At 50.9% G+C, this 22,784-nt stretch overlaps 1 protein-coding gene across 3 annotated transcripts in view; it reads right to left on the bottom strand.

Moving 5' to 3' along the window:
- SNX30 (sorting nexin family member 30) overlaps positions 1-22,784 on the bottom strand; it is a 116,250-nt gene that overhangs the window by 59,852 nt on the left and 33,614 nt on the right. Inside the window, exon 1 of one of the 3 annotated variants that reach the window (XM_069962176.1) lies at positions 17,297-17,330. The exons of the other annotated variants lie outside the window; for them this stretch is intronic. The gene's annotated coding sequence lies outside the window, so the exon portion shown is untranslated. Of the gene's footprint in view, positions 1-17,296; positions 17,331-22,784 lie in introns of those variants that run through there. 3 annotated transcript variants of the gene reach the window in all.

Below are 22,784 nucleotides of genomic sequence, written 5' to 3'. Positions count from 1 at the left end.
GTCCTGCCATGTAGCGGCGGTCCTGGCATGTAGCAGCAGTCCTGACATGTAGAGGCATTCCCGGCATGTAGTGGCAGTCCTGACATGTAGCGGCAGTCCCGGCATGTAGCGGCAGTCCTGGCATGTAGCGGCAGTCCTGGCATGTAGCAGCAGTCCTGACATGTAGTCGCGGTCCTGGCATGTAACCTTCTGAATTGACTAAGGGCCATAATACACGGAACGAAAATTGTCCGAATCCGGCCGATATCGCGCTGTGTATATAGAGACAACAGTAATCAAATGATCATTGTCTTTTGGCAAGTGTAAAAATCATTGGCTGCTGATTGTGCGTATAACATAATAAAGCTGTTACTTACCTTATCACGTTCCCCGGTGTCCCCAGACCTTGTCTGTTTGTTACGGCCAGTGACTGGCTGAACGGCCTATCACTTCAGAGAGAGGACCAGAAGTGAGAGCTGGGACTGGGGGATCCCAGAGACAAGGTCTGAGGACGTGATCAGGTAGTATATATCTTTATTGTTCACTATATACAGCAAGGGCTGCACACACATCACTAATGATATATATATATCATCTGGCCCTGTCTTCCTAATACACAGGAATGTTCGGCACAGCTGAGTTTTCCTGTGTTCTCTATGGGAGGGGTAAGCCATAGCCACACAGATCTGATGGCGGCTTGTCTCTCTGAGAACAAAGAGGTTGGGCATTGATTTTCCATCAAGCCTAACCCCCTATGCCCACTGATATCATTTGTCAGAGGACTGTCCAGAGAGCCTCATACTCCTTACACTGATGGCCGAACCCACCACGAGCAGCAGGTACCACCAACAAAAGTGTAAAAATTAAATTGCTGCTACAATATTTAAGCATTTGGGGCCCCACCTTCAACTTTGCCCAGGGCCACATTTAGTCTAAAACCGTCCCTGCGTCTGAGCAGTACAGCAGTACCGGCCGGGCTAAAGTTTACTGACACCCAGGGCCGCCATCAGGAATTTCGGGGGCCCCATACAACCAAAGTGTCTGGGCCCCCCACATTAATTTAAAAAAAAATTGTGTGTTCGACCCACGCCTTGCTAGGAGGTATAATTTGGTTCAGATCAATTTTAGAGAACTGGCTCATATACCCCATTTTCCCCAGTGGCTTAAAATGTAACCTCTGTTATACAGTTATAAAATTGTAGAAACTAAATGTGAACAAGGTGCAATGTAAATGTCACCATACAGACACTTACTTGTATAGCTGTCTCTTGTGCTCTGTATGCAGTGCATTATACTCACCCTTGCAACGTACAATTTATAGCATGTCTACAAGCCCAGCGGGGCTCATTATGATGGAGACTAAAACTTATACAAGAGTGGGGTAGGGGTTCCCCTGTATTCAGAATGCTGTTGAGTACTAGGCAATGCCCCGTCTGGGATTATTGAATTTCGAGGGTCTGGGGGGCCGTTTGATTTGTATATGTCCACCAATATACCCCCCCCCCCCCGCCCCCCCGGTATGCTCACTAACATAGAATATGTTGATAAGGCTAATATAATGAGGCTGTTCCATGTTAGTGAGCATATACAAATCACACACACACACACCCCCAGGCAGACTAGTTTAGCTCACCCAAGCCAGTGATAGCGAATACATGGCGGTGAGAACGCTTTCTAGGAGATCCTGTTTGTGCAGCAAAGGTGTCTTTATCCTGCTCTGCATAGACCCTCGAAATTCAATAATCCCAGACGGGGCATTGCCTAGCACTCAACAGCATTCTGAATACAGGGGAACCCCTACCCCACTCTTGTATAAGTTTTAGTCTCCATCATAATGAGCCCCGCTGGGCTTGTAGACACGCTATAAATTGTACGTTGCAAGGGTGAATATAATGCACTGCATACAGAGCACAAGAGACAGCTATACAAGTAAGTGTCTATTTGAATTGCACCTTGTTCACATTTAGGTTCTACAATTTTATAACTGTATAACAGAGGTTACATTTTAAGCCACTGGGGAAAATGGGGTATATGAGCCAGTTCTCTAGAATTGATCTCACACACATGTATACACACATACAGACACCAGCACACATGTATACAGACACCAGCACACCAGGGCATGATGAAGTTTGAACTTCTGCAACCTGGAGAAATCACCTGATATCACCTGCAGTCCTATGTAACACCACATAACACAGTGGTATCTCTGAGTACAGATAATGTAGTAGATTTCACCTGCAGTCCTATGTAACAGCACAGATAACACAGTGATATCTCTGAGTATAGATCATCTAGTAGATGTCACCTGCAGTCCTATGTAACAGCACAGATAACACAGTGATATCCCTCTGAGTACAGATAATGTAGTAGTCACCTGCAGTCCTATGTAACACCACAGATAACACAGTGATATCTCTGAGTACAGATAATGTAGATGTCACCTGCAGTCCTATGTAACACCACAGATAACACAGTGATATCTCTGAGTATAGATCATCTAGTAGATGTCACCTGCAGTCCTATGTAACAGCACAGATAACACAGTGATATCCCTCTGAGTACAGATAATGTAGTAGTCACCTGCAGTCCTATGTAACACAACAGATAACACAGTGATATCTCTGAGTACAGATAATGTAGATGTCACCTGCAGTCCTATGTAACACCACAGATAACACAGCGATATCTCTGAGTACAGATAATGTAGTAGTCACCTGCAGTCCTATGTAACAGCACAGATAACACAGTGATATCTCTGAGTACAGATAATGTAGATGTCACCTGCAGTCTTATGTAACACCACAGATAACACAGCGATATCTCTGAGTACAAATAATCTAGTAGTCACCTGCAGTCCTATGTAACACAACAGATAACACAGTGATATCTCTGAGTACAGATAATGTAGATGTCACCTGCAGTCCTATGTAACAGCACAGATAACAGTGATATCTCTGAGTACAGATAATGTAGATGTCACCTGCAGTCCTATGTAACAGCACAGATAATACAGTGATATCTCTGAGTACAGATAATGTAGTAGTCACCTGCAGTCCTATGTAACAGCACAGATATCACAGTGATATCTCTGAGTACAGATAATGTAGTAGCTGTCACCTCGGGGCGCCCCTACTAAATGATGATCTACAAAATAAGAAAAGTGTCATACAGTGACTGACAGGTGACGTCTTCTTTGATCTGAGGCGTCACTTTCCCTTTTCCTCTCCATCCGGCCCAGTCCTCCATGATGATTCCTTCCAGATATGTTTCATCTTTTCAGAACCTGCGAGACAAACAATTTAGGCTCCGCACATTTCTAGCAGCTTCCTTTCCTTTCTCCCCCCTGTAGGCTCCCATAGTAACTGCGCTGTGTGGGATGCCCCCTGTATGTAGGATTCCCTGCTGTGCCCCCTGTATGTAGGATTCCCTGCTCTGCCCCCTGTATGTAGGATTCCCTGCTGTGCCCCCATGAGCTAATAATGCCCCCAGAGATGCCCCCATGAACTAATAATGCCCCCAGAGGTGGCCCCCATGAACTAATAATGCCCCCATAAGTGCCCCCATGAACTAATAATGCCCCCAAAGGTGCCCCCATACACTAATAATGCCCCCAGAGATGCCCCCATATACAAATAATGCCCCCAGAGGTGCCCCCATGAACTAATAATGCCCCCAGAGCTGCCCCCATATACTAATAATGCCCCCAGAGGTGCCCCCATATACTAATAATGCCCCCAGAGGTGCCCCCATATACTAATAATGCCCCCAGAGGTGCCCCCATATACTAATAATGCCCCAGAGGTGCCCCCATATACTAATAATGTCCCCAGAGGTGCCCCCATATACTAATAATGCCCCCAGAGGTGCCCCCATGAACTAATAATGCCCCCAGAGGTGCCCCCATATAATAATAATGCCCCCAGAGGTGCCCCCATACACTAATAATGCCCCCAGAGGTGCCCCCATATACTAATAATGCCCCCAGAGGTGCCCCCATACACTAATAATGCCCCCAGAGGTGCCCCCATACACTAATAATGCCCCCAGAGGTGCCCCCATACACTAAAAATGCCCCCAGAGGTGCCCCCATATACTAATAATGCCCCCAGAGGTGCCCCCATACACTAATAATGCCCCTAGAGGTGCCCCCATACACTAATAATGCCCCCAGAGGTGCCCCCCATGAGCTAATAATGCCCCCAGAGGTGCCCCCATACACTAATAATGCCCCCAGAGGTGCCCCCCATGAGCTAATAATGTCCCCAGAGGTGCCCCCATACACTAATAATGACCCCAGAGGTACCCCCATACACTAATAATGCCCCTAGAGGTGCCCCTATACACTAATAATGCCCCCAGAGGTGCCCCCATACACTAATAATGCCCCTAGAGGTGCCACCATACACTAATAATGCCCCCAGAGGTGCCCCCCATGAGCTAATAATGCCCCCAGAGGTGCCCCTATAAAAACAAACATCCTACTCACCTAATCCGCGCTGTGCAGGCAGCAGCTCTTCCTCCTCTTCGGGCTCCATCTTGCGAGCCGCAGGGACGGGACTTCCGGCAGGCGTGATGACGTCACATGATCACGCCTGCCGGAGAGGTCACGTCCCGGCCTCCCATAGGCTGCTGGTATGAAGTGCCGGCAGCCTATGGGAGAGAATACAGGAGTAGGACGCTGACAGGTCCTGCTCCTGTATTCTGATCGCTTTAATGTTCCGCCCGCTCAATGTGCGGGCGGAACATCAAAGCGATCAGTGCATCCCAGTGCTCAAAAACACAGTGCTCAAAAACAGGTGGCAAGGGGGGCCGTGCGGGCCCCCCTAGCGTAGCGGACGGGGGGCGGCGGCCGGCGGGCCCGCCGGGCCCCACCCCCATTTCTCTTGGGGTCCGGGCCCCATACGGCAGTACCACTTGTACTGCCCTGTCGGCGGCCTGGCTGACACCGGCCGTTATGTGACACGGCCGGTGTCATACGCTGTGTAAACCCGGCCTTGAAAGTGCATGGCTGCAAAAGATCAGGAGGAGTGGTTGCTGCTCTGCGGTCTCTAGGTATTATAGGAATAGGATAGACCCTAAAGTGTCCCTATCCTGTACAATGTATGGGGAAAGCATTTTATACACACACACTTACAATATAGCGCCACATATGTGATCGCACCACCCTATGTTTGTAATGTGGCGCCACGTATGAACGTTAATAGGCTCCCCTCCCACACACACACATTTATATGGCGCCACAATTGAGCATTGATCAGAGCCGCCTTCTTAGTACCCCCTTAGTATGCCCCTTATTACCTTCTTAGTACCCCCTTAGTATGCCCCTTAGTAAGCCCCTTGGTATGCCGCTTAGTACCCCCTTAGTATGCCCTTAATAACCCCGTAGTATGCCCCTTACTACCCCCTTAGTATGCCCCTTAGTACCACCTTAGGATGCCCCTTAGTATGCCCTTTAGTACCCCCTTAGTATGCCCCTTACTACCCCCTTAGTACTCCTTTAGTATGCCCCATAGTACCCCCTTAGTATGCCCCTTAGTATGCCCCTTAGTACCCCCTTAGTATGCCTCTTAGTACCTTCTTAGTACCCCCTTAGTATGCCCCTTACTACCCCCTTAGTACCCCTTAGTATGCCCCTTAGTATGCCATTTAGTACCCCTTAGTATGCCCCTTAGTATGCCTCTTAGTACCTTCTTAGTACCCCCATAGTATGCCCCTTAGTACGCCCCATAGTATGCCCCTTAGTACCCCCTTAGTATGCCCCTTACTACCCCTTTAGTAAGCCCCTTAGTATGCCATTTAGTACCCCCTTAGTATGCCCCTTAGTACCCCCTTAGTATGCCCCTTAGTACCTCCTTAGTATGTTCCTTAGTACCCCCTTAGTATGCCCCTTAGTACCTTCTTAGTATGTCCCTTAGTACTCCCTTAGTACCCCCTTAGAATGTTCCTTAGTACCCCCTTAGTATGCCCTTTAGTACCCCCTTAGTATGCCCCTTAGTACCCCTTAGTATGTTCCTTAGTACCCCCTTAGTATGCCCCTTAGTACCTTCTTAGTATGCCCGTTAGTACCCCCTTAGTATGCCCCTTAGTACCTTCTTAGTATGTCCCTTAGTACCCCCTTAGTATGCCCCTTAGTACCTTCTTAGTATGCCCCTTAGTATGCCCCTTAGTACCTTCTTAGTATGTCCCTTAGTATGCCCCTTAGTACCCCCTTAGTATGTCCCTTAGTACCTTCTTAGTATGTCCCTTAGTACCCCCTTAGTATGCCCCTTAGTACCTTCTTAGTATGTCCCTTAGTACCCCCTTAGTACCTTCTTAGTATGTCCCTTAGTACCTTCTTAGTATGCCCCTTAGTACCCCCTTAGTATGCCCCTTAGTACCTTCTTTGTATGTCCCTTAGTACCCCCTTAGTATGCCCCTTAGTACCTTCTTAGTATGCCCCTTAGTACCCCCTTAGGATGCCCCTTAGTACCTTCTTATTTTGCCCCTTAGTACCCCTATAGTATGCCCCTTATTACCACCTTAGTATGCCCCTTAGTACCCCCTTAGTGTGCCCCTTAGTACCTTCTTAGTATGCCCCTTAGTACCCCCCTTAGTATGCCCCTTAGTACCTTCTCAGTATGCCCCTTCGTACCCCCCTTAACCTTCTTAGTATGCCCCTTAGTATGTCCCTTAGTATGCCCCTTAGTACCTTCTTAGTATGCCCCTTAGTACCCCCTTAGTATGTCCCTTAGTACCTTCTTAGTATGTCCCTTAGTACCCCCTTAGTATGCCCCTTAGTACCTTCTTAGTACCCCCCTTAGTATGTCCCTTAGTACCCCCTTAATATGCCCCTTAGTACCCCCTTAGTACCTTCTTAGTATGCCCCTTTGTACCTTCTTAGTATGCCCCTTAGTACTTTCTTAGTATGTCCCTTAGTACCCCCTTGGTATGCCCCTTAGTGCCTTCTTAGTTTGCCCCTTAGTACCCCCCTTAGTATGCCCCTTAGTACCCCCTTAGTATGCCCCTTAGTACCCCCTTAGTATGCCCCTTAGTACCCCCCTTAGTATGCCCCTTAGTATCTTGTTAGTATGCCCCTTAGTACCCCCCTTAGTATGTCCCTTAGTACCTTCTTAGTATGTCTCTTAGTACTCCCTTAGTATGCCCCTTAGTACCCCTTAGTATGCCCCTTAGTACCTTCTTAGTATGCCCCTTAGTACCTCCTTAGTATGCCCCTTAGTACCCCCTTAGTATGCCCCTTAGTACCCCCCTTAGTATGTCCCTTAGTACCTTCTTAGTATGCCCCTTTGTACCCCCTTAGTATGCCCCTTAGTACCTTCTTAGTATGCCCCTTAGTACCCCCTTAGGATGCCCCTTAGTACCTTCTTATTTTGCCCCTTAGTACCCCCATAGTATGCCCCTTATTACCACCTTAGTATGCCCCTTAATACTTCCTTAGTGTGCCCCTTAGTACCTTCTTAGTATGCCCCTTAGTACCCCCCTTAGTATGCCCCTTAGTACCTTCTCAGTATGCCCCTTCGTACCCCCCTTAACCTTCTTAGTATGCCCCTTAGTATGTCCCTTAGTATGCCCCTTAGTACCTTCTTAGTATGCCCCTTAGTACCCCCTTAGTATGTCCCTTAGTACCTTCTTAGTATGTCCCTTAGTACCCCCTTAGTATGCCCCTTAGTACCCCCCTTAGTATGCCCCTTAGTACCTTGTTAGTATGCCCCTTAGTACCCCCCTTAGTATGTCCCTTAGTACCTTCTTAGTATGTCTCTTAGTACCCCCTTAGTATGCCCCTTAGTACCCCTTAGTATGCCCCTTAGTACCTTCTTAGTATGCCCCTTAGTACCTCCTTAGTATGCCCCTTAGTACCCCCTTAGTATGCCCCTTAGTACCCCCCTTAGTATGTCCCTTAGTACCTTCTTGGTATGCCCCTTAGTACCCCCTTAGTATGCCCCTTAGTACCTTCTTAGTACCCCCCTTAGTATGCCCCTTAGTACCTTCTTAGAACCCCCCTTAGTATGCCCCTTATTACCTTCTTAGTATGCCCCTTAGTACTTTCTTATTTTGCCCCTTAGTACCCCATTTGTATGCCCCTTATTACCCCCTTAGTATGCCCCTTAGTACCCCCTTAGTATGCCCCATAGTACCTACTTAGTATGCCCCTTAGTACCCCTTAGTATGCCCATTAGTACCTTCTTAGTATGCCCCTTAGTACCCCCCTTAGTATGTCCCTTAGTATGCCCCTTAGTACCTTCTTAGTATGCCACTTAGTATGTCCCTTAGTATGCTCCTTAGTACCTTCTAAGTATGCCCCTTAGTGCCCCCCTTAGTATGTCCCTTAGTACCTTCTTAGTATGTCCCTTAGTACCCCCTTAGTACCTTCTTAGTACCCCCTTAGTATGTCCCTTAGTTCCCCCTTAGTATGCCCCTTAGTACCTTCTTAGTACCCCCCTTAGTATGTCCCTTAGTACCTTCTTAGTATTTCCCTTAGTACCCCTTAGTATGCCCCTTAGTACGCTCCTTGGTATGCCCCTTAGTACCCTCTTAGTATGCCCCTTAGTACCTTCTTAGTATGCCCCTTAGCACCCCCTTAGTATGCCCCTTAGTACCCCCCTTGGTGTGCCCCTTAGTACCTTCTTAGTATGCCCCTTAGTACCCCCCTTAGTATGCCCCTTAGTACCTTCTTAGTATGCCCCTTAGTACCCCCTTAGTATATCCCTTAGTATGCCCCTTAGTACCCCCCTTAGTATGCCCCTTAGTACCTTCTTAGTATGCCCCTTAGTACCCCCTCCTTAGTATGCCCCTTAGTACCTTCTTAGTATGCCCCTTAGTACCCCCTTCGTATGCCCCTTAGTACCTTCTTATTTTGCCCCTTAGTACCCCCTTAGTATGCCCCTTATTACCCCTTAGTATGCCCCTTAGTATGCCCCTTAGTTCCTTCTTAGTATGCCCCTTAGTACCCCCCTTAGTATGCCCCTTAGTACCTTCTTAGTATGCCCCTTAGTACCTTCTTAGTATGCCCCTTAGTAGCTTCTTAGTATGTCCCTTAGTACCCCCTTAGTTTGTCCCTTAGTACCCCCTTAGTATGCCCCGTAGTACCTTCTTAGAATGCCCCTTAGTATGTCCCTTACAGGGCTCCAGACTAAAAAATTTACCTAGGAGCCATTGGCTCCTAACCTGAAAAATTTAGGCGCCAAATAGAATATTTGGTCGCCAACATTTTAAACCATGTAAAATTAATGTTATGTTACATGGGACTTACTGTGTGCAGAGGCCACGGCAGCATCCTCCTCCTTTAGATCCTCTTTTTTCTTAGTTTGAAAATGTTCAACATGGAAACTTGCAACCTGACAACCATATACAGTCTGACAACCATATCCAGTCTGACTCAGTACTTCAGCTTCACTTGGCTAGCCTTTTAATGAGGCTTACTCTTCTGAACTTGAACTTAAAGGGAACCTGTTGACCCCCGTGCCGGGGTGACAGGCTCCCAACCCCCCGTTAGAGCCCCCTATACTCACCTCATCGCGCCGGATCCCGCTTCTGAAGATGGTCGGGTCACGGAGATCTCAGCCGCTGCAGCCCGGCGTGCGCTGAGAGATGAGTCCAACGCTCAGAGAATGACAGGAGAGTCCAGCGCTCCATCATTCTCTATGAGCGTTGGACTCATCTCTCAGTGTGCGCGTCAGGCTGCAGCGGCTGAGATCTCCGTGACCTGACCACCTCCAGAAGCGGGATCCGGCGCGATGAGGTGAGTATAGGGGGCTCTAACGGGGGGTTGGGAGCCTGTCACCCCGGCACCGGGGGTGACAGGTTCCCTTTAAAAGCTTGCAACAGTCTATACATACTGAGCTAGACTAATGACTGCAGCCATAGTGACCCCCCACAAGATGTGTATATAGATAGATATATCTCTCACCTAGTGACTAATGCAAGTGACCCCCTACAATACAGACACCTGAGGGGCCCTGATAATAATAATTGTGCATATATCTATCTCCCAGTGTCTGCAGCCAGTTTGCCCTACACTTATAGATGGCCCCCTAACCTTATAGATGACCCCCTCCTCCCCCCCATTACAGATGCCCCCTTCTCCCCCCCATTATAGATGCCCCCTTCTCCCCCCCATTATAGATGCCCCCTCTCCCCCCCATTATAGATGCCCCCTCTCCCCCCCATTATAGATGCCCCCTCTCCCCCCCCATTATAGATGCCCCCTCTTCTCCCCCCCTTATAGATACCCCCTCCCCTTATAGATGACCCCCTCTACCCCCATTATAGATGCCCCCTCCTCCTCCCCATTATAGATGCCCCCTCTTCTCCCCCCCTTATAGATACCCCCTCCCCTTATAGATAGCCCCCTCTCCCCCCCTTGAACATGGCCCCTCTTCTCCCCCCATTATAGATGCCCCCCCTTCTCTTCCCCCCATTTTAGATGCCCCCCCCTTCTCTTCCCCTCATTATAGATGCCCCCCCCCTTCCTCCTCTATGCTAAGCAGTATTTAAAAAAAACAAACACACAAACTCACCTGACAACCCGCTCCCCCGGCGATCCTCTTCTTCTTCGGACGCTGTCCCCGGCTGATGCGCGGCTGCCGGCGGTGTCCCGTCCTATCCCCGGCAGCGCGGCGCGTCAGTGAGCTCCCTGTACGCCGGGGCTGTGACTTCTGACACAGGAAGCGTCTCTGACGCGCGCTTCCTGTGCCGGAAGTCAGGGCCCCAGGCAGCTCACTGATGCGCCGCGCTGCCGGGGATAGGACGGGACACCCCCGGCAGCCGCGCATCAGCCGCGCATCAGCCGGGGACCGGACTTAAAGAGACAGCACGCCGCCGCCGGGGCCAGTCGCAAATGGCGCCCAGATTAATAAATCTGGGCGCCATTTGCAAAATATTAGTCGCATTGGCGACCATTTTGGTCGCCATCTGGAGCCCTGCCTTAGTATGCCCCTTAGTACCCCCTTAGTATGCCCCTTAGTACCTTCTTAGTATGCCCCGTAGTACCCCCTTAGTATGTCCCTTAGTACCTTCTTAGTATGTCCCTTAGTACCCCCTTAGTATGCCCCTTAGTACCTTCTTAGTATGTCCCTTAGTACCCCCCTTAGTATGTCCCTTGGTACCCCCCTTAGTATGCCCCTTAGTACCTTCTTAGTATGCCCCTTAGTACCTTCTTAGTATGCCCCTTAGTACCCCCCCCCTTAGTATGCCCCTTAGTACCTTCTTAGTATGCCCCTTAGTACCCCCCTTAGTATGCCCCTTTGTACCTTCTTAGTATGTCACTTAGTACCCCCCTTAGTATGCCCCTTTGTACCTTCTTAGTATGTCCCTTAGTACCCCCCTTAGTATGCCCCTTAGTACCCCCTAAGTATGCCCCTTAGTACCTTCTTAGTATGCCCCTTAGTACCTTCTTAGTATGCCCCTTAGTACCTTCTTAGTATGTCCCTTAGTACCCCCTTAGTACCCCCTTAGTATGCCCCTTAGTACCTTCTTAGTATGCCTCTTAGTACCCCCCTTAGTATGTCCCTTAGTACCTTCTTAGTATGTCCCTTAGTACCCCCTTAGTACTCAATCTCGTGGAGCTTCTGGTGCAGGCTTCCATAGTTGCAAACAGTATGACCCGGTAAGCCCCACCCCATCGCGGTAAGCCCCGCCCCCGGCGCCCACCGCAGCGCTAACTAACCAGCAGAGTACACAGGGCCAGAGGAGGGGAGACGCCATGGACAACTAGAAATATGGTAGGAGACTGACCCATTATACTTACCATATTTCCTGTTGTCCATGGCGTCTCTCCTCCTCTGGCGCTGTGTACTCTGCTGGTTAGTTAGCCGGGGGTGGGGCTTACCGCAGTGGGGGCGGGGCTTACTGGGTCATACCTGTTGGCAGCTATGGGCTTCCTCTTCCAGCTCCACGGTGCCCGCACTCTTCTCACATCATCTGACGCCGCGGGGCTGGAAGAGGAAGCCTGCACCAGAAGCCTGTGCATCACCTCCTCGGCCTCCTCAGCGTCGGGAGCGGCGTCAGGGGGGGGGCATACTTCCGGCCAGTAGGTGTCGATGTGAGCGCTCAAAGTGTAAGGGCCGCTGTCTGCAACTGCAGCTGCCGGTGCGAACGCCGGGGCCGGGGTGGGGGACAGCGGGACACATGGGGGCCGTTCCGGGACATCACCCCAAAATCTGGACTATCCCGCTGGATCCGGGACGGTTAGGAGGTATGACAATAAATACAAGCTCTAATATAGCACCGTATATGAGGGTTGATAGGTGTCCCCCCCTACACACACATACATTTGTAATACAGTGCCGCATATGAGCATAGATGGGCGACCTCCCTACATTTATAATATGGCGCCACATATGAGCATTAAGCAGCGCCCCACCACCACCCCCAATTTATAATACAGCGCCACATATGAGGGGTGATTGGCCACTAATCAGGGGCGGCACCTGAACTTGTCACTTGCTGCCATCTGCAGCCACAGAACATATGAGGCAGCTGCAGGTCGGTGCCGCTATGTATAAAATCTCCTTTGTCTTGTGTTTTTACTAAGAATGGGGGTTATTTGTTAAAGGTGTATTCCCCCCAAAATTATTTTTGCATTAATATGTTGCCCACCCATAGCTTTTCATCTTTCTAATATAAAGTTATTATGGATTCTGCACAGTTTTGCTGTTATTCAGCTGCATTCACCCCCACGGAATGCATAGAATCATCGGACCTCAGTCCAACCCGACACGCTCCCTGCTCCTGGCCCCCACCCTCGGAGTCGGCACCACGTGTCCTCAGTCCCAGCACAGTGAAGTGACTGAGAATACTGATGGGGTGGCTGCTGTTAGAGAGGGAGACAGTGATCAGTGCAGCTAACTAACAGCAGCCACCCGGTCACCCCCAGCCCAGAGCTCACCCCCTGTGTCCAGAGCCTCCCGGCACACCGTACAGCACTCACCCGCAGCACACAGCCCCGCGCCCCACAACCAACTGCCCCCCCATCACCCGTGGCATCCCTCACTCACCCATGGCATAGCCTCCGCACTCACCCGCGGCACCCCCGCCATCCCCCCCCCCCCCCGCGGCAAGCTCCCCCCCCCAAAATCGCCCGCAGCAAGCCCCCCCTATCACCAGCGGCACCCGACCCCACGATCACCTTCCAACCCCACCAACGCACGATCACCAAGTGGCACCCTTCCTTCGTGATCAGCCAAGGGGCACCACCTTCACCCGCAGCACTCACCATCTCAGCTCTGCTACACCTCTCCCTCAACTCAGCTCTGCTACTCGGTCAGTGCCAACTCAGTTTTGCTACACCGTCACTGCCAACTCAGCTCTGCTACACCGTCATCCCCAACTCAGCTCTACTACACCTTTCCCCCAACTCAGCTCTGCTACTCGGTCAGTGCCAACTCAGCTCTGCTACACTGTCACCGCCTACTCAACTCTGCTACACCATCACCGCCAACTCAGCTCTGCTACACCTTTATCCCCAACTCAGCTCTACTACACCGTCACGGCCAACTCAGCTCTGCTACATCTTCTCCCCAACTCAGCTCTGCTACTCGGTCAGTGCCATCTCAGCTCTGCTACACCGTCCCCCCAACTCAGATCTGCTACACTGTCCCCCCCAAGTCAGCTCTGCTATACCGTCACCCCCAACTCAGCTCTTCTACACCGTCATCCCCAACTCAGCTCTGCTACACTGTCAACGCCAACTCAGCTCTGCTACACTGTCACCGCCAACTCAGCTCTGCTACACCGTCACCACCAACTCAGCTCTGCTACACTGTCACCGCCAACTCAGCTCTGCTACACTGTCACCGCCAACTCAGCTCTGCTACACTGTCACCGCCAACTCAGCTCTGCTACACTGTCACCGCCAACTCAGCTCTGCTACACTGTCACCGCCAACTCAGCTCTGCTACACAGTCACCGCCAACTCAACTCTGCTACACAGTCACCGCCAACTCAACTCTGCTACACAGTCACCGCCAACTCAAGTCTGCTACACAGTCACCGCCAACTCAGCTCTGCTACACCGTCATCCCCAACTCAGCTCTACTACACTGTCACCGCCAACTCAGCTCTACTACACTGTCACCGCCAACTCAGCTCTGCTACATCTACTCCCCAACTCAGCTCTGCTACTTGGTCAGTGCCATATCAGCTCTGCTACACCGTCCCCCCAACTCAGATCTGCTACACTGTCCCCCCAACTCAGCTCTGCTATACCGTCATCCCCAACTCAGCTCTGCTACACCGTCCCCCCCAACTCAGCTCTGCTACACCGTCATCCCCAACTCAGCTCTGCTACACTGTCACCGCTTACTCAGCTCTGCTACACCGTCACCGCCAACTCAGCTCTGCTACACCGTCATCCACAACTTAGCTCTGCTACACCGTCACCGCCAACTCAGCTCTGCTACATCGGCACCGCCAACTCACCTCTGCTACACCTTCCCCCAATTCAGCTCTGCTACACCGTCCCCCCAAGTCAGCTCTGCTATACCGTCACCGTCAACTCAGCTCTGCTACACCGTCACCGCCAACTCAGCTCTGCTACACCTTTTCCCCAACTCAGCTCTGCTACTCGGTCAGTGCCATCTCAGCTCTGTTAGACCGTCCCCCCAATTCAGTTCTGCTACACCATCCTCCCCAACTCAGCTCTGCTACACCGTTACCCCCAACTCAGCTCTGCTACACCGTCATCCCCAACTCAGCTCTGCTACACCGTCATCCCCAACTCAGCTCTGCTACACCGTCATCCCCAACTCAGCTCTGCTACACCGTCACCGCCAACTCAGCTCTGCTACACCATCATTCACAATTCAGCTCTGCTACACCGTCACCGCCAACTCAGCTCTGCTACACCGTCATCCCCAACTCAGCTCTGCTACACCGTCCCCTCCAACTCAGCTCTGCTACACAGTCATCCCCAACTCAGCTCTGCTACACTGTCACCGCCAACTCAGCTCTGCTACACTGTCACCGCCAACTCAACTCTGCTACACCGTCACCGCTAACTCAGCTCTGCTACAACGTCATCCCCAACTCAGCTCTACTACACCGTCACCGCCAACTCAGCTCTGCTACATCTTCTCCCCAACTCAGCTCTGCTACTCGGTCAGTGCAATCTCAGCTCTGCTACACCGTCCCCCAAACTCAGATCTGCTACACTGTCCTCCCCAACTCAGCTCTGCTATACCGTCACCCCCAACTCAGCTCTGCTACACCGTCATCCCCAACTCAGCTCTGCTACACCGTCATCCCCAACTCAGCTCTGCTACACTGTCACCGCCAACTCAGCTCTGCTACACTGTCACCGCCAACTCAGCTCTGCTACACCGTCACCGCCAACTCAGCTCTGCTACACCGTCATCCACACCTCAGCTCTGCTACACCATCACCGCCGACTCAGCTCTGCTACACCGTCACCGACAACTCAGCTCTGCTACACCTTCCCCCAACTCAGCTCTACTACTCGGTCAGTGCCATCTCAGCTCTGCTACACCGTCCCCCCAACTCAGCTCTGCTGCACTGTCCCGCCCAACTCAGCTCTGCTACACCGTCCCCCCAACTCAGCTCTGCTATACTGTCATTGCCAACTCAGCTCTGCTACACCGTCACCCCAACTCAGCTCTGCTACACCGTCACCCCAACTCAGCTCTGCTACACCGTCACCGCCATCTCAGCTCTGCTACACCGTCAACTCAGCTCTGCTACACCTTTCCTCCCAACTCAGCTCTGCTACACCGTCATCTACAACTACCTCTGCTACACCGTCATCCCCAAACTCAGCTCTGCTACACCGTCACCGCCAACTCAGCTCTGCTACACCGTCACCGCCAACTCAGCTTTGCTACACCGTCATCCCCAACTCAGCTCTGCTACACCGTCCCCCCCAACTCAGCTTTGCTACACCGTCATCCCTAACTCAGCTCTGCTACACCTTCCCTCCCAACTCAGCTCTGCTACACCGTCATCTACAACTACCTCTGCTACACCGTCATCCCCAACTCAGCTCTGCTACACCGTCATCCCCAACTCAGCTCTGCTACACTGTCACCGCCAACTCAGCTCTGCTACACCGTCACCGCCAACTCAGCTCTGCTACACCGTCATCCACACCTCAGCTCTGCTACACCATCACCGCCAACTCAGCTCTGCTACACCTTCACCGACAACTCAGCTCTGCTACACCTTCCCCCAACTCAGCTCTACTACTCGGTCAGTGCCATCTCAGCTCTGCTACACCGTCCCCCCAACTCAGCTCTGCTGCACCGTCCCACCCAACTCAGCTCTGCTACACCGTCCCCCCAACTGAGCTCTGCTATACTGTCATTGCCAACTCAGCTCTGCTACACCGTCATCCCCAACTCAGCTCTGCTACACCGTCACCCCAACTCAGCTCTGCTACACCGTCACCGCCAACTCAGCTCTGCTACACCGTCAACTCAGCTCTGCTACACCGTCAACTCAGCTCTGCTACACCGTCACCGCTAACTCAGCTCTGCTACACCTTTCCCCCAACTCAGCTCTGCTACTCCGTCAGTGCCATCTCAGCTCTGTTAGACCGTCCCCCCAATTCAGTTCTGCTACACCGTCCTCCCCAACTCAGCTCTGCTACACCGTCCCCCCCAACTCAGCTCTGCTACAACGTCACCTCCAACTCAGCCCTGCTACACCGTCACCTCCAACTCAGCCCTCCTACTCCGTCACCCCCAACTCAGCTCTGCTACACCGTCATCCCCAACTCAGCTCTGCTGCACCGTCACCGCCAACTCAGCTCTGCTACACCGTCATCCCCAACTCAGCTCTGCTACACCGTCACCGCCAACTGAGCTCTGCTACACCGTTACCCCCAACTCAGCTCTGCTACACCGTCACCGCCAACTCAGCTCTGCTACACCGTCAAAGCCAACTCAGCTCTGCTACACCGTCACCGCCAACTCAGCTCTGCTACACCGTCACCGCCAACTTAGCTCTGCTACACCATCACCGCCAACTCAGCTCTGCTACACCGTCACCGCCAACTCAGCTCTGCTACACCGTCACTTCCAACTCACCTTTGCTGCACCAACACCGCCATCTCCGCTCTGCTACACTGTCATCATTTCCTTCATTGTCTCAGCTCTGCTACTTCACCATCATCAGGCATAAGCATTGCATGATGGGAAATGTAGTTTCCTATCTTGGATATAGATCGGCTTTTAGAAAAACTTGTAACTCAGGAACGGCAGCAGCTAGAAAGATGGGAGATGTCTCAAAATACTCAGAGGGACTCGGTGAGTAAGGCCAGCTAGGTTTGGAAGCATTACATTATTTTAGCTCTTGTGGGGAATACCTCTTTAAGCTTTCTAATGGTAAGAGTCTCTTTGTTGCCCATAGCAACCAATTACAACTCAGCTTTCATGTTCCCAGAGCAATGTGAGAAATGAAAGCTGAGCTGTGATTGGTTGCTATGGGTCTCTTACTACAGCAGCACAATACATTTCCCTTAGTAGCCCATAGCAACCAATCACAGCTCCCCTTTCACTTTACCAAGGCAAATAATATGTGAAAGCTGAGCTTTGATTGGTTACTATCTGGAAACAAGGATAAATCTACTGAGACCCCACCGGGTGTTTTTGTTTGGGCAGCGTATACTCCTACAGCCAGTGGCAGAGGGAAGAGCTGGAGAAGGAGAGTGACCAGCAGGGGGCGCTCCTGTGTGCCGTCCACCATGGTTGTAGTTCCCCTTTCCTCCTCACCTCACACAATAACGGTGAGTACGGCAGAGCGGCCATCTTTGGGGGGGCAGAGCTGACAGGTACAGTGTAAGAGAGGTGGTGTATGGTGTTTTTAGTGTCCCACATTATCATTATTACACACTTACACCCTTGCACACCTTACTACAATGTATAGTGACATAAAAAAGTACACATTTTTGGCAACAAGAAAAACTTTTATTTAAGTTATTAAATCATTCGCTGTCGGCGGTCAGGATGTCCCTCGGAGCGTGCTGTGGTGGTGGCGGCGGGGAAGCCGCTGAGCACTTTCTTGGAGATGATGGGCAGGCATTTCCTCAGCTCCTCGGTACTGGTGAAGCATCGCAGGATCAGTCTGATGCTCTGTAGGAAGCCGATCAGCATCCTGCTGGTGGTTATAGTCCAGGACAATGTCGCACTCGCTGTGATTGCTTGCAGATCGCTGGTGCTGATGGTGGAAATCCACGTGATCCGCTCACCGGCAGTAGTAGTGGTGATCCAGGTGGCTGTGGTCATCCAGATCTCCAGGAAGCTGGTGAGGGTGGTGGTCCAGATGATCAGATTTCTTGTGCTGCAGATCCAGGTGATGAAATCACAGGCGGTGGTGATCACACTCACTGGCTCTACAGCAGCTGTGATCCAGGTCAGCAGGTCACTATTAGTGAAAGTTCAGCTCAGCAGGCGGCTTGTGGTGGATATCCAGCTAAGCAGGTCAGTGAAGGTGGTTGCTGCACTTTGGAGATGGCTGCTGATGGAAATGAGGTCACAGGTGGTCATATTCCAGTTGGGCAGGTCTCCAATGGTGTTGTTTGGGCTCTGCATTTTGATGGTGCTGGAGTTGCTACGCTGCAGGTTGGTGGTGGTGGAATTGGGCCTCTGCAGGTTGGTGGTAATCTTCCAGCTGGGCTGCTCTCTGATGGAACTGCAGGCCCCTGGTGATGTTGTCCCATCATTTCAAATGATTCGCTGTCGGCGGTAGGGATGTCCCTCGGAGCGTGCTGTGGTGGTGGTGGCGGGGAAGCCGCTCAGCACTTCTTCGGATATGATGGCCAGGCATTTCCTCAGCTCCTCGGTACTGGACAGACATCGCACGATAAGTCTGATGCCCTGTAGGGCGCCGATCAGCATCCTGCTGGTAGTGTTCATCCAGGACAAAGCCTCACCCGCAGATAGCAGCCAAGCGCACCTGTTGCAGCGACTGGTCAGCCAAGTGAGAAGCTGGAGGGTTGTGGCAATCCACACCAGCTTCTCACTTATGCTGCTCAGTGCGCTCTGCAGATCGCTGGTGGTGACGGTGGAAATCAACGTTGTCAGCTCACCGGTGGTGGTGTTGGTGATCCAGGTGGCTGTGGTCGTCCAGATGTCCAGGAAGCTGCTGCGGGTGAGGGTGGTGGTCCAGATGATGAGGTCTCTGGTGCTGCAGATCCAGTTGATGTAATCACAGGTGGTGGTGATCACACTCACTCTCTCTACAGCAACTGTGATCCAGGTCAGCAGGGCGCTATCACTGAAAGTCCAGCTTAGCAGGCGACTGGTAGTGGATGTCCAGCTGAGCACATCGCTAACAGCAGTCAGCCAGCTAAGCAGGTCAGTGAAGGCGGTTGCTGCGCTCTGGACATGACTGGTGATGGACATCAGGTCACAGTCGGGCAGGTCTTCAAAGGTGGTGTTTGGACGCTGCAGGTTTCTGGTGGTGTAATTGGGCCTCTGCAGGATGGGGGTAATCTTACAGCTGGTCTGGTCTGTGATGGTGCTGTTTGGCCTCAGGCCCAAGGTGATATTGTCCCAGCTGAGCGGGTGGCTGATGGAATTGCCCCAGCTCAGTGGGTTGATGAAGGGTTCAATCATGCTGAGTGGTTGTCTGGTGGAAAGACAGCCGACCAGGATTGGAACCAGATAGCACAGGAGGTTGCCAAAAATGGCAAGCTCCCTCTCAATCCTCTCCTCTCTCTCCATGGATTGACAAAAATCGAAAACACTAGAAATGACTATCAGTATACGCAGGCAGAAAGCAAGGTAGTACCAACAGTGTAATCGCTAGTGAGTCCCTAAGAACAGAGATTCTGGGGCTCTGCACCTTCTTTTATAGGGCCCTTGGATGACATCACCAATTATGTCACTTACGTGATGTCACTGCTTGTCGTAGTGATGTCATGAGCATGCCCAGACAGGTTGTCAGGTTGTTGTTGTTGTTGTTGTTTACAAGTCAATGGAAAAACTGGATCCAACCGGTTCCAACCGGATCCAACCGATTCCAACCGGATGGCACACAATTGCATCGGTAGTTGCATCCGTTTTTTCCATAAAATGTATACGTTAAACGTATAGGATAAAACACATTGTGAACCTAGCCTTAGTCATGTCACCCACTATACAATGTCAGATGTGAAATAGGCTTTTATGGCCTCTCAGAATGATGTAGGGTGAGTTCAGACATGGAGGATATGTTGCAGATTTTTACAGCCCAATACATGGTGGCATAGAGCTCCCAAACAGTAACAGGACCCTCTTTGTGCCCCCCATCTGTAGGTGAGCTGCACCTTGTCCTTCAGTCTGTAGTTAGCCCTTCTCTTGGTGCAAAAATAACTTTGCACTTATGAATTATGACAATGCCCCCCGTCACTGCACCCCTAGATAAATTGGGCCACTGTCCTCCTAAATCATTGTTTCCCAACCACTGGCTCTTCAGCTGTTGCCAAAATACAACTCCCATCATGTCCTTCCAGTAGTGCATGATGGAAGTTGTAGTTTTGCAGCAACTGGAGAGTGAGTCACTTGTTGGAGAACACATGATTAAATAAACAGTTTTCCTAAATCTTTCTTTCCCAGTCAGTGACTTTTCAGCTGTTGCCAAACTATAACGGCCATTATACCTTGCCAGCGGTCCATATTGGGGGTTGTAGTTTTGCAGCAACTGGAAAGTCACATGTTAGAGAGCGCTGCACTAAAGAAACTGTCCCACAAGTGACTGTTTCCTAACAAGCGATTGTTAAGCTGTTGCCAAAATACACCTGCCATCAGGTTCTGCTAGCGGCTAACAGGGCCCGTCACTTGCCCAGGTAAGCCGGGTGCTGATGCCGGCGCTGTGACTAGCGGTTGTACAACCCATCCACATGCTTGTGTATGCAGCTCTCTACCTGCTACGGACCAGACAGATTTCCTTGATCTTGGCGTCCTGTATATCCACCCTGGTTGAGTATACATTACAAGGCGTATGCAGCCCTGAAAACCCTGAGGACCCCAGGGCAATAGGAAAAATTGCATTTATAATATGTTTAGTCCTTGCTTCACATCTTTAACAAATAGTTTTTAAATCACCTGGTGTCAATAAGTTAAACTAATTTGTAACCTATTTCTGTATAAAAAAGTCCAGTACTTATCAGCTGCTGTATGTCCTGCAAGAAGCAGCAGCGGATTAAATGCAACTTGGGCCCAGCCTGGGCCCCCATTGTGGCTGAACCACCCCGCTAGCAGTGGAGCAAGCGCAATATTCTTCCGGTAAAGGAGGACACAATCCAGCCCTGAACAGTTACTGAAATGCAGAGAGGTGGGGAGCAAGCACAGAGAGGCATTACAGGCCTAGGCCCTGCTAGTGATGTCACCATACCAGCTTTTTTATTTTGATACTCAATACCAGTTCGATACCTCAAAAAAACAATACAAATATACCTCCTTGTGCACAACAACTATCATAGCCGCTGTCTGCGGGCAGGGCCGGTTTTAGACTAGATGTGGCCCTGGGCAAAGTTAAAGGTGGGGCCCCAAATGCTGAAATATTTTAGCAACAATTTAAGGTCCCCATACATTTTACTCTTTTGTTGGTGGTACCTGTTGCTCCTGGTGGGTTCGGCCATCAGTGTAAGGTGTATGGGGCTCTCTGGACAGTCCTCTGACAGATGATATCAGTGGACATAGGGGATCAAGCTTGATGGAAAATCAATGCCCAACCTCTTTGTTCTAAGAGAGATAAGCCGCCATCAGATCTGTATGGCTATGGCTTTACCCTCTCATAGAAAACACAGGAAAACTCAGATGTGCCAAATTTCTGTGTATGGGGAGGACGGGACCAGATGGGAGAGATAATTGTCAGCTGAAGGAATGTTCAGCCAGCAGTTATTGGAAGCATACGGCCACTTTTAAGGCCGTATTACACGGCCTGATATTCTGCAGAAGTGAGCGCCAATCTGGTAGAATGGAGCTCGCTTAGAGAGCCTACTACAGCAAAAGCTATGGAGGAGATTTATCAAACTGGTGTAAAGAAGAATTGGCTCAGTTGCCCCTAGCAACCAATCAGATTCCACCTACTTAGAATCTGAGTAATGAAAGGTGGAATCTGATAAGTTGCTAGGGGCAACTGAGCCAGTTTCACTTTACACTATGTTTGATAAATCTCCCCCTATGTGTATATATACAGTATATCATTAGTGATGTGTGTGCAATCCTTGCTGTATATAGTAAACAATAAAGATATATATACTACCTGATCACGTTCCCCGGTGTCCTCAGGCCATGTCTGTGATATATACTACCTGATCATGTTCCCCGGTGTCCTCAGGCCTTGTCTGTGATATATACTACCTGATCATGTTCCCCAGTGTCCTCACAGAGCGATAGCGTCCTGATTCGGACAATTTTCGCTCCATGTATTAGGGCTCTTACTCAGTTCAGAAGTTTACATGCCGCTACATGTCAGGACTACCGCTACATGCCGGGACCGCAGCTACATGTCGGGACCGCAGCTACATGTCGGGACCGCAGCTACATGTCGGGACCGCCGATACATGTCGGGACCGCCGATACATGTCGGGACCGCCCCTACATGTCGGGACCGCCCCTACATGTCGGGACCGCCCCTACATGTCGGGACTGCCCCTACATGTCAGGACCGCCGCTACATTCTGGGACTGCCCCTACATGTCAGGACCGCCGCTACATTCTGGGACTGCCACTACATGCCAGGACTGCCGCTAAATGCCAGGAATGCCGCTAAATGCCAGGACTGCCCCTACATGCCAGGACTGCCGCTAAATGTCAGGACTACCCGCTAGTGGTGTAAATACAAGAACTATTTATATGAATTGCTTT

The sequence above is a fragment of the Dendropsophus ebraccatus genome, chromosome 3, assembly GCF_027789765.1.
Source record: "Dendropsophus ebraccatus isolate aDenEbr1 chromosome 3, aDenEbr1.pat, whole genome shotgun sequence".
In the NCBI taxonomy this organism is placed as follows: domain Eukaryota; kingdom Metazoa; phylum Chordata; class Amphibia; order Anura; family Hylidae; genus Dendropsophus; species Dendropsophus ebraccatus.
This window is presented reverse-complemented; position numbering and strand designations above follow the sequence as displayed.